This window comes from Hermetia illucens, chromosome 1 (genome assembly GCF_905115235.1).
Source record: "Hermetia illucens chromosome 1, iHerIll2.2.curated.20191125, whole genome shotgun sequence".
NCBI lineage: Eukaryota > Metazoa > Arthropoda > Insecta > Diptera > Stratiomyidae > Hermetia > Hermetia illucens.
This window is the reverse complement of record NC_051849.1, coordinates 114,577,023-114,594,695: the sequence shown is the minus strand read 5'-3', so window position 1 is coordinate 114,594,695 and position 17,673 is coordinate 114,577,023.

Sequence of the window (17,673 nt, the reverse complement as noted above, 5' to 3'; positions counted from 1 at the left end):
CTGCTGGCTTTTTGGTGGAAACAGTGCGTTGACACCACCGGCTTAAAAGTAAAAAGTCGTAATAAATCGCCAGGAGCCGATGGAATTACAGCCCAACTTGTTAAATCTGGAAGCGATCAATTAGACCAATTCCTGACGACTGGCAACGAGGCATTATCTGCCCCACACATAAAAAGGGAGATATCACGCAATGCTGCAATTATAGAGGTATGACATTGCTGAGTACCATCTATAAGACATCCTCCGCTATCTTACCAGGCTGGATAGTCCCATACGACTAGAACATCGTTGGCCCATACCAAAGAGGATTCCCTCCAGGCAAATCAGCAACAGATCAGATTTTCTCTCTGCGGCAAGCAATGGGAAAACTGTTGAAATATGGACATCAACTACGCCATCCTTTCATGCACTTAAAGTCGCCTATGACAGCAATCACGGCCATGAGAGAATTCGGTATCCGGCGAAATTGATAAGACTGACTATGCTGGCCCCAACCAATATGCGAGGCCAGATAAAAGCAGCAGGATCACTCTCGAGACCATTCAACATCAAGAACGCTCTAAGACAAGGGGATGCCCTACCATTCAACCTGACCCTGGAGAAGGTGATTCGCATGCAGATGTACATGCGAGCGGCACCATCCTTTTCAAGTCCGCCCAACTACTGGCCTATGCGGACGATATTGATGAGATGTACAGTCTACCTTCATCCAGATCGAGCAGATGGCGCACATTAATGAAGGCGATTAAGGTGCATGATGGCAACATCATCGCCAAAACCAAAGAACGAAAAACATCGAATCGCATGCACCAGATAGAAGACTACAACTTTCAGATTTTCGAAAATTTTTCTTATCTAGGGTCGAAAACCATAATCGATAGCAATTGTGACGATGAAAGCCGAATAGCGTGGTTGGCTACCAACAGAGCCTATTTCAGCTTACAAAAACTGTTTCGCTCGAAACGTCTCACCATTGGGTCAAAGTTCTTACTGTACAAGACTATGATCTGGCCAGCCCTTATGTATTCCTGGGAAAGCTGGGTTCTTAAAAGAAAAATTGCGAATTCTTGGCCGCGTTCAAAAAAAGAATCTTCCGAATAATTTTTGGCCGCCAACATGAAAATGTGTCCGTATAGCTTAGTAGTTAGAGCACAAGGCTGTTGTACGGAAAGCCGTGGTTCCCACTGGTGGCAGTGAGATTTGTATCATGATTTGATGTCAGATACCAGTCGACTCAGCTGTGAATGAGTACCTAAGTCGAATTAGGGTGATAATCTCGGGCGAGCGCAATGCTGACCACATTGCCTCCTACATTGTACTGTAGTGTACCGTTACGGTCTTGAATGAAGCGCTCTAACATGCTGGCGCACAAGGCCCTGATCCAATATGGATTATTGCGCCAATGATTATTATTATTATTAACATGAAAATGGACGATTTTATAACCTATATAACGACGAAATCTATGAGCGCAACCCTTACCGTTTGGTTGTGAATAAAATTTGGTTCAACAGGTTCCTTGGCGGGTTATCCTAATCCGTATGGATGCCCGGAAAGTCTATAAGGGCAACATCTATATTAGAAAAAGGACGAGGCGGACCCTGCCTGCGATCGAACGATGGAGTAGCGCAGGACGTCAGATGGTGCAATTTGTCGCAATATATATATATAGTTTAAAAAAGCCTACGGATTCTATTCCCCAACTGGACCGAGGGGCAACCAACCTAAGGATGGACTGAAGGCAAGATCCAAAGGCCCGAATCACAGCGATGATGCGTTTTTACGCAAAGCGTGTGCGAGCATGCGAAAATGTATTGCTACATCCCAATTGTCGCAAACACTTCAGCCAATGACGCGGTGGTTCTACACTAGAGAGACATGGATCTTAAATCGATGACAGTGCGAATCAAGACTGAAATCCACTAGGTAAGATTTTTACCGGACAGGATTCTTCGGACTATAGCGTAGGTTGCAAGGATAACCGCTTTGTACATCTCCATGTATAGTTCAGCCCTAAGATCGAGCGTTTTCAGCGCTTTATGTAAGTTTTGCGGGACTAATCCCGTCGCTGGAATTACCACTGGGACTATTTCGATCTTTTGTTGTCTCCAAGTCTGCTTCATATCGTCTGCCAAGGGGCCGTAGTTCTGGATTTTTTCGTGTTGTTTTTCAACAGTGTTCCGGTCCAACGGCCCGGCTACATCGATTATAAAGCACGCTCGTTCTTCCTACAGAAGCAAAACTAGATCGGGTCTGTTATGATTAACACTGTGGTTGGTGGCAATAGTGTGATCCCACAGTAGTTTATATGCATATATATATGCCTGGCGCACCAGGTTAATGCTGACTTGAGTAGCAAACGCAGAGCTGCATCCGACCAGGCGCGTGTCATGGGTTGCGGATAATGACATGGCCTACCATGTCAGCTACGAATATCGCTAATCTTGTAAATAAGTAGCCGCGGACAAGTAGAACGTTTCCCTTCGTGTTCGGCCTCCCTTACAAATTCTTCCCTTTCAGGGGAGTAAACCTCCTTAGCAAATCCGTAATCCGGGGTGAAGGAATCGACGCGCCTACCGAATGAATTGCAGTCAAGTTACACTGCATTTCAGCGGCTCTCCTCCAAATACCTTCCCTACCTTTGGAGGGAACTATGGGGTATTGTAACATTGGGACTTCGTTGCAGGATTGACTGCCTCTCCAACACTCGTGGGAACCAAATTGGGGATAATATTTCAAATCCTTTTGATGGGACCCCAGGGACACGAAGACAGCGCCCAACACGGTTAAGAGTCGCTCAACAATATCAGAGCAGTTCTTCGCCCTTGGATGTGTTGGCGGTTATGCCGTCAACCACCAGGGACGGAAGACCTAGGCGTCGTATAGTTTGGACGAACCAACTCAATGAATTTATCGTCCGCGCCTATTACCGTACCAAGGATTTTGAACGGAATCCATTAGGGTACAGACACCGACTACTTGACGCGTTCATAATTCGATTTCCGGAACTAAGTCATTTTAAGGAACAGAACGTTGTCAACCACTACCGGGTGACAATGTATAACAACCGAGTTGCCCTACCAACTAGGCAACAATTCTTCCAAGAAGCTTCACTTGAGCTCGGTCTGGAGTCTTCAAATTACCGGACTAGTCAAAGGAGAAACACAAGTACTCCACCTGTAAGGTATTCCATGAACCCAGTAGTCAGGGGAAGCTTAGTAAGTGGGAATGTCGACCCAATTTAAAATAAGGCTTTCACTGCATTCCAGGTCGCATTCACAGAGAGTGCACAAATGCGTTGCGAACATCATTGGAAACTACCATCTCTCCAATGATGTTCCAATCGAAGAAATCCTCGAGGTGCTGGAGCAAAAACTTGCGGTATGTTCCAATCGCATCCGTAGGTATCAAAAGAGCTTTCAGCAAAGAACAGAAAACACGTTGTTCTTCCAGAACCAAAGAAAATTTTATAAAAATCTCGCCAACTCAAGTCGGGAAAGGAACCTCGATCTGGATCGGGCAGAAGGTTTCTGGAGAAGTGTTCGGGGCGAACCTAGTCGTTGCAATTTAGAAGCAGCGTGGCTCTCCCACGTTATACGTTCATGCAAAGCCCTATCCGAAATGACCATGCCTGACATTACTGAAGCTGACGTAGAAGCAGCCCATGAAAAGGCAGGTGACTGGAAGGCGCCAAGAGTTGATAAGATTCACAGCTTCTGGCTGAATCGGTTCAAAAGCATGCACAGTGTGTTGGCAAATCATTTTAATCAGATGATTGTCGATCTGAAATTAGTTCCACAATTTTTCACCAAGGGGATAACTTTTCTCATCTACAGGGAACAGGGTGCCTCTTGCCCTTCAAAACGTAGACCTATTACTTGTATTTTTCCCATCTACAAGGTTTTCACATCAGTTCTGTGCGCGAACATCTCAAAACAACTTGATGTTCATAAGTTGATAACTGAGAGCAAAAAATATGCGTAAAAGGCTCCCGAGGCTGTAAAGAACAGTTTATAATCGATACGGTCGCTGTAAAGCAAGCTCTCCACCAAAAAATATCTCGACAGCCTACATCGACTATAACTCAGCCTTTGACTCCACATTCGTGGTTACTACAAGTATTATGCTTGTACAAAATCAACCCGAATGTCGTTCTTCTCCTCAGAACAGTGATGAACAATTGGAGCACTCAGCTATCAGTATCCTCACAAACATCAGGAGAGATACCAATCAGGGGTGGCATTTTCCAAGACGACTCTCTAAGCCCACTGTGGTTTGGGAGTTGACGATATCAAATTGTATGCCAAAGACGAGAACCAACTTCGTTCCTTGCTGGAAATCTCCATCCAGTTCAGCATTGAAATCGGAATGCAGTTGGGTTTGGAGAAATGTCGCATAAAGACAATTGTTCGGGGAAAACATACCGATAACGAAGGATATACCCAAGCTAACATCCAAATTGAGGGTATGGATTCGGACGACGTCTACAAATACGTCCGCATATTGCAAGCAACAACACCTGCGGTGGCAATAATTAAATCTAAGTTGCTGTGGGAGTTTGAACGTAGTCTGGATCTTGTCCTGAAAACTGAGCTGTTCGGGAAAAATAAAATCAGGCCAATCAACACCTTCGCCATTCCCATCCTTCTTTATACTTTCGATGTAATAGAGTGGAGTAATACGGATTAAAATCTGGCAACAGAGGGGTAAGACTTATAATTACCAGGGATGAAGGGGGTACTTGATTAGAAAACATTGCACTACAATCAAGTGCATTCGCTTCGAAAGATTTTCTTCGAGGAGCAATCCCCTTGCCAATTACACCAAGCTACCGTCATGGGAAATAATTATCTCCTTTGAACTTGAGAAACAGAGAATGGGATCCCATGTCGAATGTTACTTCAGTCCAACAGAAAATCGACATGTGGAGAGAGAAACCCATTCATATCAAAAGTTGAATGTTGTCAGGCATTGACTATTGTCCTGTTCTATGAGACCGAAGCATTCCTAACTTCAATTCATGATGCTTCGATCCCAATAAAAAATTATAAACGGTACATTCTTCACGACTCCTCAATCACCAACTCCAGTTGTAGGTTAAGCGACTGTGAAGAGGAGACCATCCAGCACATAACATCTGCGTGCAAGATGTTGAGCGGTACCGAGTATACCAAATGTCATAACTCCATGTGCAAGATTCTCCATCAAAACCTTGCGTTGAAGTATAACTTGGTGGCAACCTACCATCCTTATTATAAATACACTCCGCAGAGAATGATCGGGTCAAACTACTATGGGATCACGCTATTGCCACCGACCACAGTGTTAATCACAACAGACCCGATCTAGTTCTGCTTCTGAAGGAAGAACGAGCGTGCTTTATAATCGATGTAGCCGGGCCGTTGGACCGGAACACTGTTGAAAAACAGCACAAAAAAATCCGGAACTACGGCCCCTTGGCAGACGATATGAAGCAGACTTGGAGACTACAAAAATCGAAGTAGTCCCAGTGGTAATTTCAGCGACGGGATTAGTCCTGCAAAACTTACATAAAGCGCTGAAAACGCTCGATCTTAGGGCTGAACTATACATGGAGATGCACAAAGCGGTTATCCTTGCAACCTATGCTATAGTCCGAAGAATCCTGTCCGGTAGCAATCTAACCTAGTGGATTTCAGTCTTGATCCGTGCTATCTTCGATTTAAGATCCATGTCTCTGTAGTGTAGAATATCGATATTGTAATCATCATCAACGGCGTAGCCACCGGTGTACCGTCTGGGATTTCTTTAGTAATCTACCTCAGGAATCTCAGTTTTTGCCTACGCCCATCGTTTTACCCCAGGCTGGATCTGCTACACTTTCTCCTTACTTTTCTACCATTGTTATCGCCCGTATAGAGTTTTCGGGCTGGAGCATCCTCATCCATATGGATTAAATGACCCGTTCACCGCAACCAATTCGTAATATTGCTCATAAATTGTGTCATTGTACAGGCTAAAGAATTGTCCATCCTTAAATAGTGGGCCAACGATTTTTCGAAGGATTCTTATTTCGAACGCGACTAAAAGTTTGTAGCTTCTCTTGCTAAGAACCCAAGCCTCCCAAGAATACATGAGAACTGGAAAGGTCATTGCCTTGTACAATAATAGCTTTGACCCTATTGTGAATAGTTCGAAAGCCGAAATAATTTCTACTGGCTACCAACAATTATGCGCGGATTTCATCGCCATAGCTATTATCGGCTGTGATTTTCAACCCTAGATAGCAGAAATTATAAACCATCTAAAAATTCTACTCCTCAACTTTATGTCCATATGCCAATATAGTTAGCATAAGCCAGTAGTTCGGGTCAATTGAAGAGGATGAAGCTCCTCGCATTTACGTCAGCAAGGCAGATCACTTTTTGCAGAATAAATTAAAAAGAGTGCGTGATGATGATCCGCTTACCTTAGACCGTTGTTGATGATCTCTAGAATGATCTTATTGCTTTCATCTGTCCTTGGTCAGTATCCGTCTAGTCAGTCTTATCAATTTGGACGGAATATGATATCTGTCGCAAAGTAGCTGAGTGAGGGAAGAAGTACAAACTGAAAGTGGGACAGGCTTCGTTTTCAGAAAATACCAAACACAATAATCAGAAAAAAATCAAGATGAAGTGCCTTGACATCTAGGCCCCAAAATAAACTTAATCCCGATATCTACTTAATGAGAAAATCGGGTTAACGAGAAAGTTATTTAATTTGCTTTTCTATGTTTCTTAAAGTCATTCAGTCAGCTGATTCGGTCGGCCTTTTGACAAATTCATTCATCTAGTGTTGAAAGTCGTAACTTATTCGAGCCACGAGGATAAAACCAGTACACACTTTTCGCCAGTTAACAGTCTATTTTACCTTTCAGAAGCTGTTTGGCTGTGAATAAAATTCAGCTTACTGGAGTGCGGTAGGTGGATCATCTAATGCTGGCCACCAGACAAATGCTGGGAATATGGTAGATTTGTGAATAATTAGACATAGGACCTTACCATAAGCGTACGAAAGATAAGCATCAATATCTGCATTCTATGAGAAACTGAACTTTGTTACATAAGGGGAGATGAAATAAGCTCAGTTATGCATCTGTCCAACATCACGAGTTCCGAATTATCATGAAAGTAGTCCAAAAATATGATCCACAAAAGCCATATACAACTGTCAAAGTCTGTTGCAGTAAACTTGCATAAAACAGGTAATTTTAAACTACTATAATGCCTGTGCGGAGTTGCCAAATCTTCCATCAGGCGCGTCCCTTCGTGCGGATAAGGGAATGCTCGGCGAATGTGCCATGGGCATGCACATGCACGCATCGGGAGATGTGCGTGTATGGGCATGCTTATGCGCAGGCCGGGTAGGTGGGAAGTAAACGCCCACCCGTGGATCAAAATTGGCTATGGGAAGGACACCTAGAAATTAAACCAAATATGGAGGAGGTGAAAAGTAGTTTTTTTACGATGCAGGGTTTCGGAAACCCAGTGCCGGCGGTTTTTGGGAGAGAGCAAGCGGGCTCCCGGCCATCGATATCCAACGACTACAGTACCTCAGAAGTGGGAAACTTGGCTACTGTGGCATCTAATGCTACAAAAGATAATGGTGGAGTGCAAAATTAGGTCCACACTGGATCCTTTTAGGAGGAGTTCGAAGCTTGGGAGATCACCACCGAGAACATTGGTTCTTTTTGATAGTCGAGATTCGTCGCGGGACTCTGAAAGAAACACGAATAGTCCCTTAATCGACATCATTCCTTGTGGCGCAAGGCGCGAGAGCAAACGGGAACATACCGGAATGGCTTTCGTTACACTCGGGGAACGAATAAATGAACTGGTCGAGTTCATCAAGGAGAGGCGGAATATCCTTCAAAATATTCGAGCCTTGATAAGAGGCATTAAATTGTCTTATATCAAGGCGCTCGATGAAAAGAATTCCCAAGCGTCAGTTGGCAAGGTCACAAGGGAAACGCAGGTGACGCCTCCCCATGATAAGGCAGGCGGGAAGACAGGAAAACGGGCTAGAGACGGTACCAGCGAGCCTCTTGGACCACAGTAAGTCCCGAAGAAGAAAAAGGCCTCTTCACCAAAGAAGGCGGAACCGGCGAGAGTACCCGCGAAAGTCGGTAATCTCACGATTACAGCCACAACACCTACAAAAGTGGAAGAAACCAACGCCCGGAGGCCCGAACAATGGACTAAGGTGAGCAACAAGAGGAAAAAGGACAAAAAGAAGCTCCGCCCGGAAATAATAATTATTTCCAAGAAGGGAAATATGTCCTATGCCGACATCCTCCGAAAGGTGAAGTCAGACCCGGAATTGAAGGATTTGGGGGATAGTGGGAGCCGTATCAGGCGAACACAGAGAGGGGATCTGGTGCTGGAGTTAAGTAGATCGGATAACTTCCGCGGGAAGGTGGAAAGTGCACTAGGAGAGGAAGCTGAGGTAAGAGCTCGGAAACAGGAGATAGTGGTTGAATGCAAGGACCTAGATGAGGTCACCTCACAGGAGGACATCTGTGCTGCGCTAAAGCAACAGTTCAACCTTAGCGATATAGACCAGAGTGCCATAAAAAGGATGAAGGAGGCATATGGCGGCACACAGACCGCTATTATTAGTTTGCCGGCGGAATCAGCTATTAAGTTAATTACCGCGGGCAAGGTAAAAGTAGGTTGGGTCGTGTGCAGGCTCAGGGAGCAAATATCTCTAAAGAGATGCTTCAGATGCCTCGATTTCGGCCATTTTGCGGCGGCATGCACTAGCCAGCATGATAGGTCGAGGAGTTGCAGGAAGTGTGGGGAAGAGGGCCACCTCGTCAAAGATTGCACCGGAGATCCACGATGTATGCTGTGTAGTGGGAAAGAGGCCGTCGACGATCGGCATGTTGCAGGAAGCAGCAGATGGCCGGCATATAGGAGGGAGCTGAACCGCACAGGCAAATGAGATTGATACAAATCAATGTCAATCACTGTGAGGTAGCTCAGGACCTGCTTCCGCAAACCATTCGAGAGTCGAATGTGAATGTCGCGGTAATTTGCGAGCCGTACAGAAACCACGGCAGTGCGACTTGGGCGGTGGATGCGTCTGGCAACGCCGCAATCTGGGCGTGCGGAAGACAGGCCATTCAGGAAGTCATGGCCCTCCGGCAGCTGGCTTTATAAGGGCGAAGGTCAACGGTGTCCATATTTACAGCTGCTACGCTCCTCCTAGTGCAACCTTAGCACAATATGAAGAGATGTTAGACAGTCTGGTGTTGGACGGTAGAGACCGTAGCCCTAAAATCATTGCGGGCGATTTCAACGCGTGGGCCCTGGAGTGGGGAAGCCGATCGACGAAAGCCAGAGGTCAAATTCTGTTGGAGTCATTTGCGCAGCTGGACATCGTGCTGACCAACGTTGGATGCGTGCCAACCTTTCGAGGAAGAGGGTCGGGTTCGATCGTTGACCTGACATTTGTTAGCACTTCACTGGTAAGGGATATGGCTTGGCAAGTGAGTGAGCACTACACCTACAGTGACCACTAGGCCATCTTCCTCCGCATTGGGAACCGGGGAACCAGTCAACGACGCTCTGGAGGTGGAAAGGCTAAGGCCGTTGGCTGGTCTATCGGAGCTTTCGACGAGGAGACATTCCTGGCCGCATTGGAGCGAGCCCATGATCCGGATGGAACAGCGGTGGAAAGGGTCACACAGCTGTCTCAGCATGTAACCGAAGCATGCGACGCATGAAGCTTGAAGCCCGTTCTACGGTCGATGCAGTAGCAAAGGTTGTGGAATTGGCTCGAAATGCAATGGCCATGGGCAAATGCTGTGCTCTGGTGACGCTGGACGTCAAAAATGCTTTTAACTCAGCCAACTGGGGCTGGATTAAGGGCGCTTTGGCCAAACTGGGTGTTCCTAGCTACTTGGCTCGGCTCATCGAGAATTACTTTTCGGACAGACTTCTCTGGTACGAGGCGGACGACGGGCCGAAGGAGTACATTGTGAAAGCAGGTGTGCCTCAAGGTTCTGTATTGGGACCGCTGTTGTGGAACATAATGTACGACGGAGTGCTTGGCCTTCGCGTGACGGAGGAGACAACGCTGATTGGTTTTGCGGCGGTAGTTGCAATTGCAAAGCATCCCCAGGACGTGTAGTTTTATGCAAATGAAGCCATTCATACCATCAAGTCATCGTTACGAATGGCCAAGTTGGACCTGGCGGACGAAAAGACGGACGCAGTCCTCATTACCAACCGTAGGAAGAACAACACGGTTACCATCCAGGTTGGTAATCGTGAGGTCGTCTCAAAATCGGTTGTCAAATACCTGGAAGTGATGATCGATGCCAAGCTGAGTTTCAAGGGACACTTGGATTATGCGCGAGAGAATGCAGCAAATGCCAGCTCATCCCTTGCAAGGATGATGCCTAACGTGGGAGCGCTGAAGTATAGTCGTACGCGGTGCTACACTCGAGGACCCGGAGCACGTTATGTTCCATTGTCCCAGATTTCTGTAGCAGAGAAGGAGGTTGAACAGCATCTTAGGGGCGGACATCGAGCCCTCCAACCTGGTGGAAGAGATATTGAAGTCGGAGGAAAACTGGATGGCGGTAAATGAGGCAGTAGCCGTGGTGCAGACAAAACTCCTGGACGCCTTTATATATACATATATATACTTCAATCAATTTATCTACATGCATATATATAATGTCCTGTGTGGAGTTGCCAAATCTTCCATCAGGCGCGTCCCTTCGTGCGGATAAGGGAATGCTCGGCGAATGTGTCATGGTCATGCACATGCACGCATCCGGAGATGTGCGTGTATGGGCATGTTTATGCGCAGGCCGAGTAGGTGGGAAGTAAACGCCCACCCGTGGAGAAAAATTGGCTATGGGAAGGATACCCAGAAATAAAACCAAACATGGAGGAGCAGAGGAAGAAGAAGAAGAAGAATGAAGTTACGGTGCAGGGCTTCGGAAACCCAGTACCGGCGGTATTTGGGAGTGGGCAAGCGGTCTCCCGGCCGTCGATATCCAACGACCGCAGTGCCTCAGTAGTGGGAACCTTGGCTACTGTAGCATCTAATGTTACAAGCGTACGGGAGGAATTTGAACTGGCTCCAGTGATGGATCCGTTCAGAAGGAGCTCGATTCTTCACAGATCCCCCCCCCACACGGGCACAAGCCCCCACGATCGCTACCCCCCGTGGGATGAGGAGAATCACTGACGCCGATTCACCCGAGCGATGTTTTGGGCAATGATCAGTCTGGAGCTGCCTTTACTGCCCTCGGTAGAAAGATCATGGAGCTGTGTGAGTTTATAAAGGAGCGCAGCAACATTCACCAAAATATAAGGGCCATGATAAGAGGCATCCGTTTGACGTACGGCAAGGCCCAGTATGAACGAGTAGGGAAGTCGGTGATTGGAAAAGTGAACCAGGCAACTCAAGTAACGCCGGTTCAAAACACAAAAGGGGAGAGATCGGGGAAGAGGCTGCGCGAGAAGCTGAATGACTCAACAGGCCAGCAAACCCCGAAAAGAAAAAAAGACTCAACTTTCAAAAAGGCGGAGTTCATGATAAGTACGTCTGAAGCTGCCAGTGAAAATACTGCAGTGGCTACCTCGAGAAAAGGGATCGAACCTTCAAAGGCGGATGCGGAAGCTTGGAGTAAGGTAGAACCGCGGAAAAGAAATTATCGGAGGAAGATTAGACCGGAGACGATTTTCATTTCCAAACGGGGCGAAAGGTCATACGCCAACATTCTCAGGAAAGTGAAGGCAGACCCTGAACTCACCAATTTGGGAGACAACGTCAGCCGCATTAGACGGTCGCAGAAGGGAGATCTTATGTTGGAACTTAAGAAATCCAAGGATGTAACCGCGGACAAATTCTTAAGCCAACTCGGGAAGACTTTAGGGCAGGAAGCCGACATAAGAGCTAGCAGGCCGGAGATCACTATAATCTGCAAAGATATAGATGAAATCACGACGACAGAGGAGGTTCGCGAAGCGTTGGAGAAACAGTTCGATCTTGCCGGACTACAAGAGTCAGTTGTGAAAACGCTAAGGAAGGCCTATGGGGGAACACAAACTGCCATCATCAGCCTATCAGTGGAGGACGCACTCAAACTGTTAGAAGCAGGGAGAGTGAGAATAGGCTGGGTTATGTGTCGCCTTAGGGAACAGGTGGCGTTAAAACGGTGCTTTAGATGCCTTGGCTTTGGTCACATTGCGAAAGCATGCAATAACCCAAATGACAGGTCAAAGCAATGCAAGAGATGCGGAGTGGAAGGCTACATCAGCAAGGACTGCGGAGCTGACCCAAATTGTCTACTGTGCAAAGGAAAGGAGAGTGTGGACCATCGGCACATTGCAGGCAGCAGCAGGTGCCCGGAATACAGGAGAGCCCTTAGCACAAATCGCAGATGAGGTAGATACAAATCAACCTCAACCACTGCGAGGCGGCGCAGGATCTACTCGCGCACACCATCCACGAGAAAAACATCGATGTGGCCTTACTAAGTGAACCATACCGAAACCGCGGTGGTAGCGTTTGGTTCAAAGACCAATCGGGCCAAGCAGCGCTGTGGACTTGCGGAGAACAAGCCTTCCAGGAAATAATGGAGCACCCGGAGGAGGGCTTCATCAGAGCGAAGGTGAAGGGCATCCACATCTACAGCTGCTATGCTCCACCCAGCGCTACACTCGTCGAGTATGAGCGGATGCTTGCTGCTCTTGTTTTGGATGCAAGAGGGCGTTGGCCGATCATAATAGGAGGCGATTTCAATGCGTGGGCTCTTGAATGGGGCAGCCGGATAACTAATGTGAGGGGACGTGTTCTCCTCGAAGCATTCGCGGACGCTGGTACTGGTGAACGTTGGGTCTTCGTACACTTTCCGGGCCTGGGGTCTACAGTGGACCTGACATACGTGAGTGCCACTTTACCCACTAGAATCGCTTGGTATGTCAGTGAGGACTATACTCTCATCGACCACCAGGCAATCTGCATAGAGATCAAGGGCGGGTCGAGCTCGAAAAAGAGTTTTCGCAGAATGCCGAGCGGTATGCTTAGCTGGACAGTGAAAGCTTTCGAGGGGGACACGTTTTCCGCAGTGCTCAAACCCGACATATCCCTGACTGGTATGGCTGGAGAGAAAGCCACCCAGATCACTCCATGGGTGACGGAAGCATGCGATGCTACTATGCCCAGAAGACGATTGCTCCCCAGTAGGCAACCCAACTACTGGTGGAACAACGAAATCCCAAGTTTGCGAGCCGCATGTTTTCGGGCAAGGAGGCTTTGCCAGTGGCTCAGGGGAAAACCCGGTGACGACGGTCGAGAGGAGGCACACAAGCAATTGCGTGGCTGCCTAAAGGAAGCCATTCGGAGGAGCAAAAAGAACTGCTTCAAACAACTGTGCGACCATGCCGACATAAACCGTTAGGGCGAAGCTTACAGAGTGGTGATGAAAAGGCTGCGGAAATCACCCCAGGTGACCTGTCCGCGCCTCCTGAAACAGATCGTTACCACTCTATTCCCTCACCATGAAAATAAGGGAAAGCAAATTTTTGTCCAGCTAAATGACGGCATAATACCGCCTGTAACTGTGGAGGAGCTGCGGGAAATATGTGGTAGGTTCGGTGACAACAAGGCCCCAGGTATGGACGGCATCCCCAACCGAGCTTTGAAACTGGCAGTGAAGACTAGGCCCGAACTTTTCGCGAACACCTCCGAGGCGTGCCTAAAAGAAGGAATATTCCCTGCCCAGTGGAAAAAGCAAAAGTTGGTGTTGCTTCCGAAGCCTGGCAAGCAACCTGGAAACCCAACGTCTTATCGTCCCATCTGCCTGTTGGATACAATGGGGAAGATGATGGAGAGAGTCATCTACAACAAACTCCTGCCCATCGTCGAAGCCAGCAATGGTTTGTCGGAACGCCAGTTTGGTTTCCGATGCGCCCACTCTACGGTGGACGCCATTAACATGGTGGTAAACCTGGCAAAAGGTGCACTGATTTCTGGCGGCTGCTGTGCCGTGGTGGCGTTGGATGCCAAAAACGCATTCAACTCGGCCAACTGGAATAGAATTAAACGGGCGTTGGCTTACATAGGTGTCCCCGGATACTTAGCGAATTTGGTCTGAAAACTACCTCTCAGAGAGGACTCTCTGGTACGGGACGGATGAGGGCCCCAAAGAGTACATTGTCACATCCGGGGTACCACACGGATCGGTACTTGGTCCCCTGTTGTGGAATATCATGTATAATGGGGTGCTTGCTCTTCCCGTCCCAGAGGGGACTACGATTGCCAGCTTTGCTGATGACCTAGCTGTGGTTGTTGCAGCAAAACACCCAGAAGATGTGGAGGTTTACGTGACGGAAACAGTGAGAGCGGTAAAGTCCTGGCTAGAAAAGGCCGGGCTGACCTTGGCGGACGCGAAAACGGAAGCGGTCTTAATAACGAAACGCAGGCAAAATAACACTGTAAAAGTGGAGGTCGGTGGACATACGGTCATATCAAAACCGATTATCAAATACCTGGGGACAATAATTGACACCAATTTGAGTGCCAGTGCCACCACGGCACTTGCAAAAATGTTGCCAAATATTGGTGGGCCGAAGCGTTGCCGGAGGTTGGTGCTAGCCGAAGTGGTGCGCTCCATCCTGCTCTACTCGTCGCCTGTGTGGGCAGAGGCGCTTGCAAACTCTCAGAGATGGAAGCAGGTGAACTCGGTTTACCGGCGGATGGCTTTGAGAGTTTGCAGTGCTTTTAGAATCACATCAGATGAGGCAGTATTGGTGGTGGCAGGCATGTTCCCGGTTGACATTCTGGCCAAAGAAATGAGTGTCCTGTACAATGCAAGACATATGGAGGGGTATGCACAGCGTAGAAATGCGGCAAGGTCGGAGTCGCTTGATCTCTGGCAACGCAGATGGGACGAGTCTGCGAAAGGTCGGTGGACGCACAGGCTCATTCCCAATATTAGGGTGTGGCTTGAGCGAAAACATGGGGATACTAACTACCACATTACCCAGTTCCTCACGGGGCACGATGGTTGCTGGAGGCAGTATCTGCACCGCTTTGGGTTGGATGATTCTCCGAACTGTCCCAGATGCGATGGCATACCGAAGGATCCAGAGCATGTGATGTTTCACTGCCCACGATTTGCGATGGAGAGAAGGAGCTTAAACCAGGTGCTGGGCAGGAGCGGGACCCCGGGAAGCTTGGTTACTGAGATGCTGCAGTCCGAGGAGGAGTGGCTTGCGGTTGGCTCCGCAATCATCCAAATGCAGGAGGAGTTGCTGAAGGAACAAAGAAGGAGGAAAGCTGCAAATAGGAGAAGGATGAGTGCCTAAGAGCAAACCTACCCCGCGAAGTAATACCTCAATGGTGGTCCTGCGGGGCTGCGGCTGGAGAGACCGGGGGGTGGTTTTTAGTGGGCGTGAATCCCACACGCGCCCGCTGTAGTTCCGGCGTTCAGGTGGCGGAGCTGGGGCGGACGTGTCTTTCTAAGATTTTCCACCTCCGTGTACGCACAAAAAAAAAAATATATAATGCAGTATTCAGTAATGGCAGTGTTCGTTTAGGGTGATCATTATATCTACGTTGGGAATATGTACGTATTTCTTGTAGTTTGAAAAAATATGACGGAATAATTTGGGTTTTTAGCCATATACGAATGGAAAAGTGTGCATAAAAAGTATTTCACATAAGATGAACACAAAACCTTTATACCCGAAGTGCTAACTTCCGGTATTCGGACTTGTTTCGAGTTATTTTAGTGTTACTCGCAGATTTCAGAATGGGATGTATTTTGAGGCTTAGGTATTATTTGCATGTGCCTTTGCCACTACTTCCCACTTTTTCGGTTGAATAGGTCCTGAGAGGGAGCTAATTTACACTTTGGGATGCCTTCACTTTGGGTATTCGTTTCTTAATCATCCACCTAATATGGAAAGTCCTGAAAAGTACTAATTGAGCCTTTTCATTTGATAATTCATCAGATTATATTTTCACATGTATGGAGCGCCCCCTTCCCTTAAATCCAACATGAAGTCATGCCACTTATTGCATGTTAAGAGACTGACAGACCACCGGGTTTCAGCGAACTTCTTGAGCGTAGCTCTAGCCGTTTCAGATTAAATTGTATGTGGCAGACAGACCCACGGACAGAGAGATGTTGAATCAATTTTAGTAAGGTTTTCTTTTAAACAAGCCCGAGAAAATTTGACTTCCCAGTATCGACTAACCCAAAGATTAATTTTCAACTTGGCCAAAGTAAATTTACTTAAAATACATAGCCTCAATTATTTAATTAACTATTGGTTACTCGCAGCAATGACTCATCCATAAGCTCGGATTTAGAAAGGTAATGGAGATTTGACGGACGTAGTGAACAAAACTACGAAAAATAGAGCTTTCGCGAGCCTAATGGTGAAAATTGTAATTTATTCATAAAAGTGCCGTTACTGCTTTTCCTAAAAAGTGTTTCTTTTAACAGATATCGGTATGTGGGGGGGATACAGTTTACTAAGGAAGCCAACAACTGGTAAAATTGATAGACCAGTAGCTTCCTCCAAACTACAATTTTTGTTTTTCAATGTAGATATATATTTCGGGAGCAACTTACCCCCTCATCAATACAGTAGCTTTGCACTGTGTTAACTGACTTGTAGTGAACACACATTCTCTTACTCGCTTGTACGTTGAATTTACATTTACTTTCACAGATACCCTTCATACCAATATTCGGTGAAACAAATTGTACATATCATGCAACCGTTTCTGAGGTAAATGCAAACAGCCAAGTAGGCATTGCTTTATAGAAAACATTAAACAAGTCGGAAGCTAGACGCTTCGGGTATAAAGGTTTTGTGTCCATCTTGTGTGAGAAATTTCTTATGCAAGTCTTTCCCTACGTTAAAATGTAAAACTTCAAAATATACTGTCATATATCCAACTCCGCCGTTCATATGGATTCAGTTTATGGGATCATGACGCCATACGTGCACTTCTTAGATTGCGATAAATTTAAGCGAAATGCACAACTTTAACCTTCTACAACTTTGTTAATAATAGTTGGATTTTTCTCAAAAACAAACTTACAAAATTGTGTATTCCATTATTGCTCATCATGCTACCAAATTTTGCACTGCTAAGATGACCCTAAGGGAGATTTTTAGATAAATTTCTAAACTATGGTAATATGTTGTTATTAACTTGATTTGAGCAGATATAGGAATGGGATATATTTTGAGGCTTAGATTTCGTACAGCTTCACCATCATGATTTTTCGGTTGAATAGGTTCTGAGAAAGAGACCAGTACGATTTTTCGGGGCACAAATTTTAAGCCTCACTCCCCTAGGTTTCAGCTAGTATCAGAACTAAGACCATTCTGGAAAAGTACTAACTAAGCCTTTCTTTGCACCCCCACGCATGCATTTTTCACCCCCTTTGGAATACATATGTGGGTAACGTCTCTCAACACAAAATAACGCCGCTTGCTGTAGGTAAAGGGATTCACATAAAAAATCTGGAGCTCAGTGCTTTAGTAGTATCTAATACTACAAGGGTTTTAGATTTGCAGAAGGAGGTGTTCAAACGAAAGAAAACTCTGCCAAGAACACCAATTGCAAAGGCAAAGAATGGTGGACTGGAATAAGATAGCTGATCAA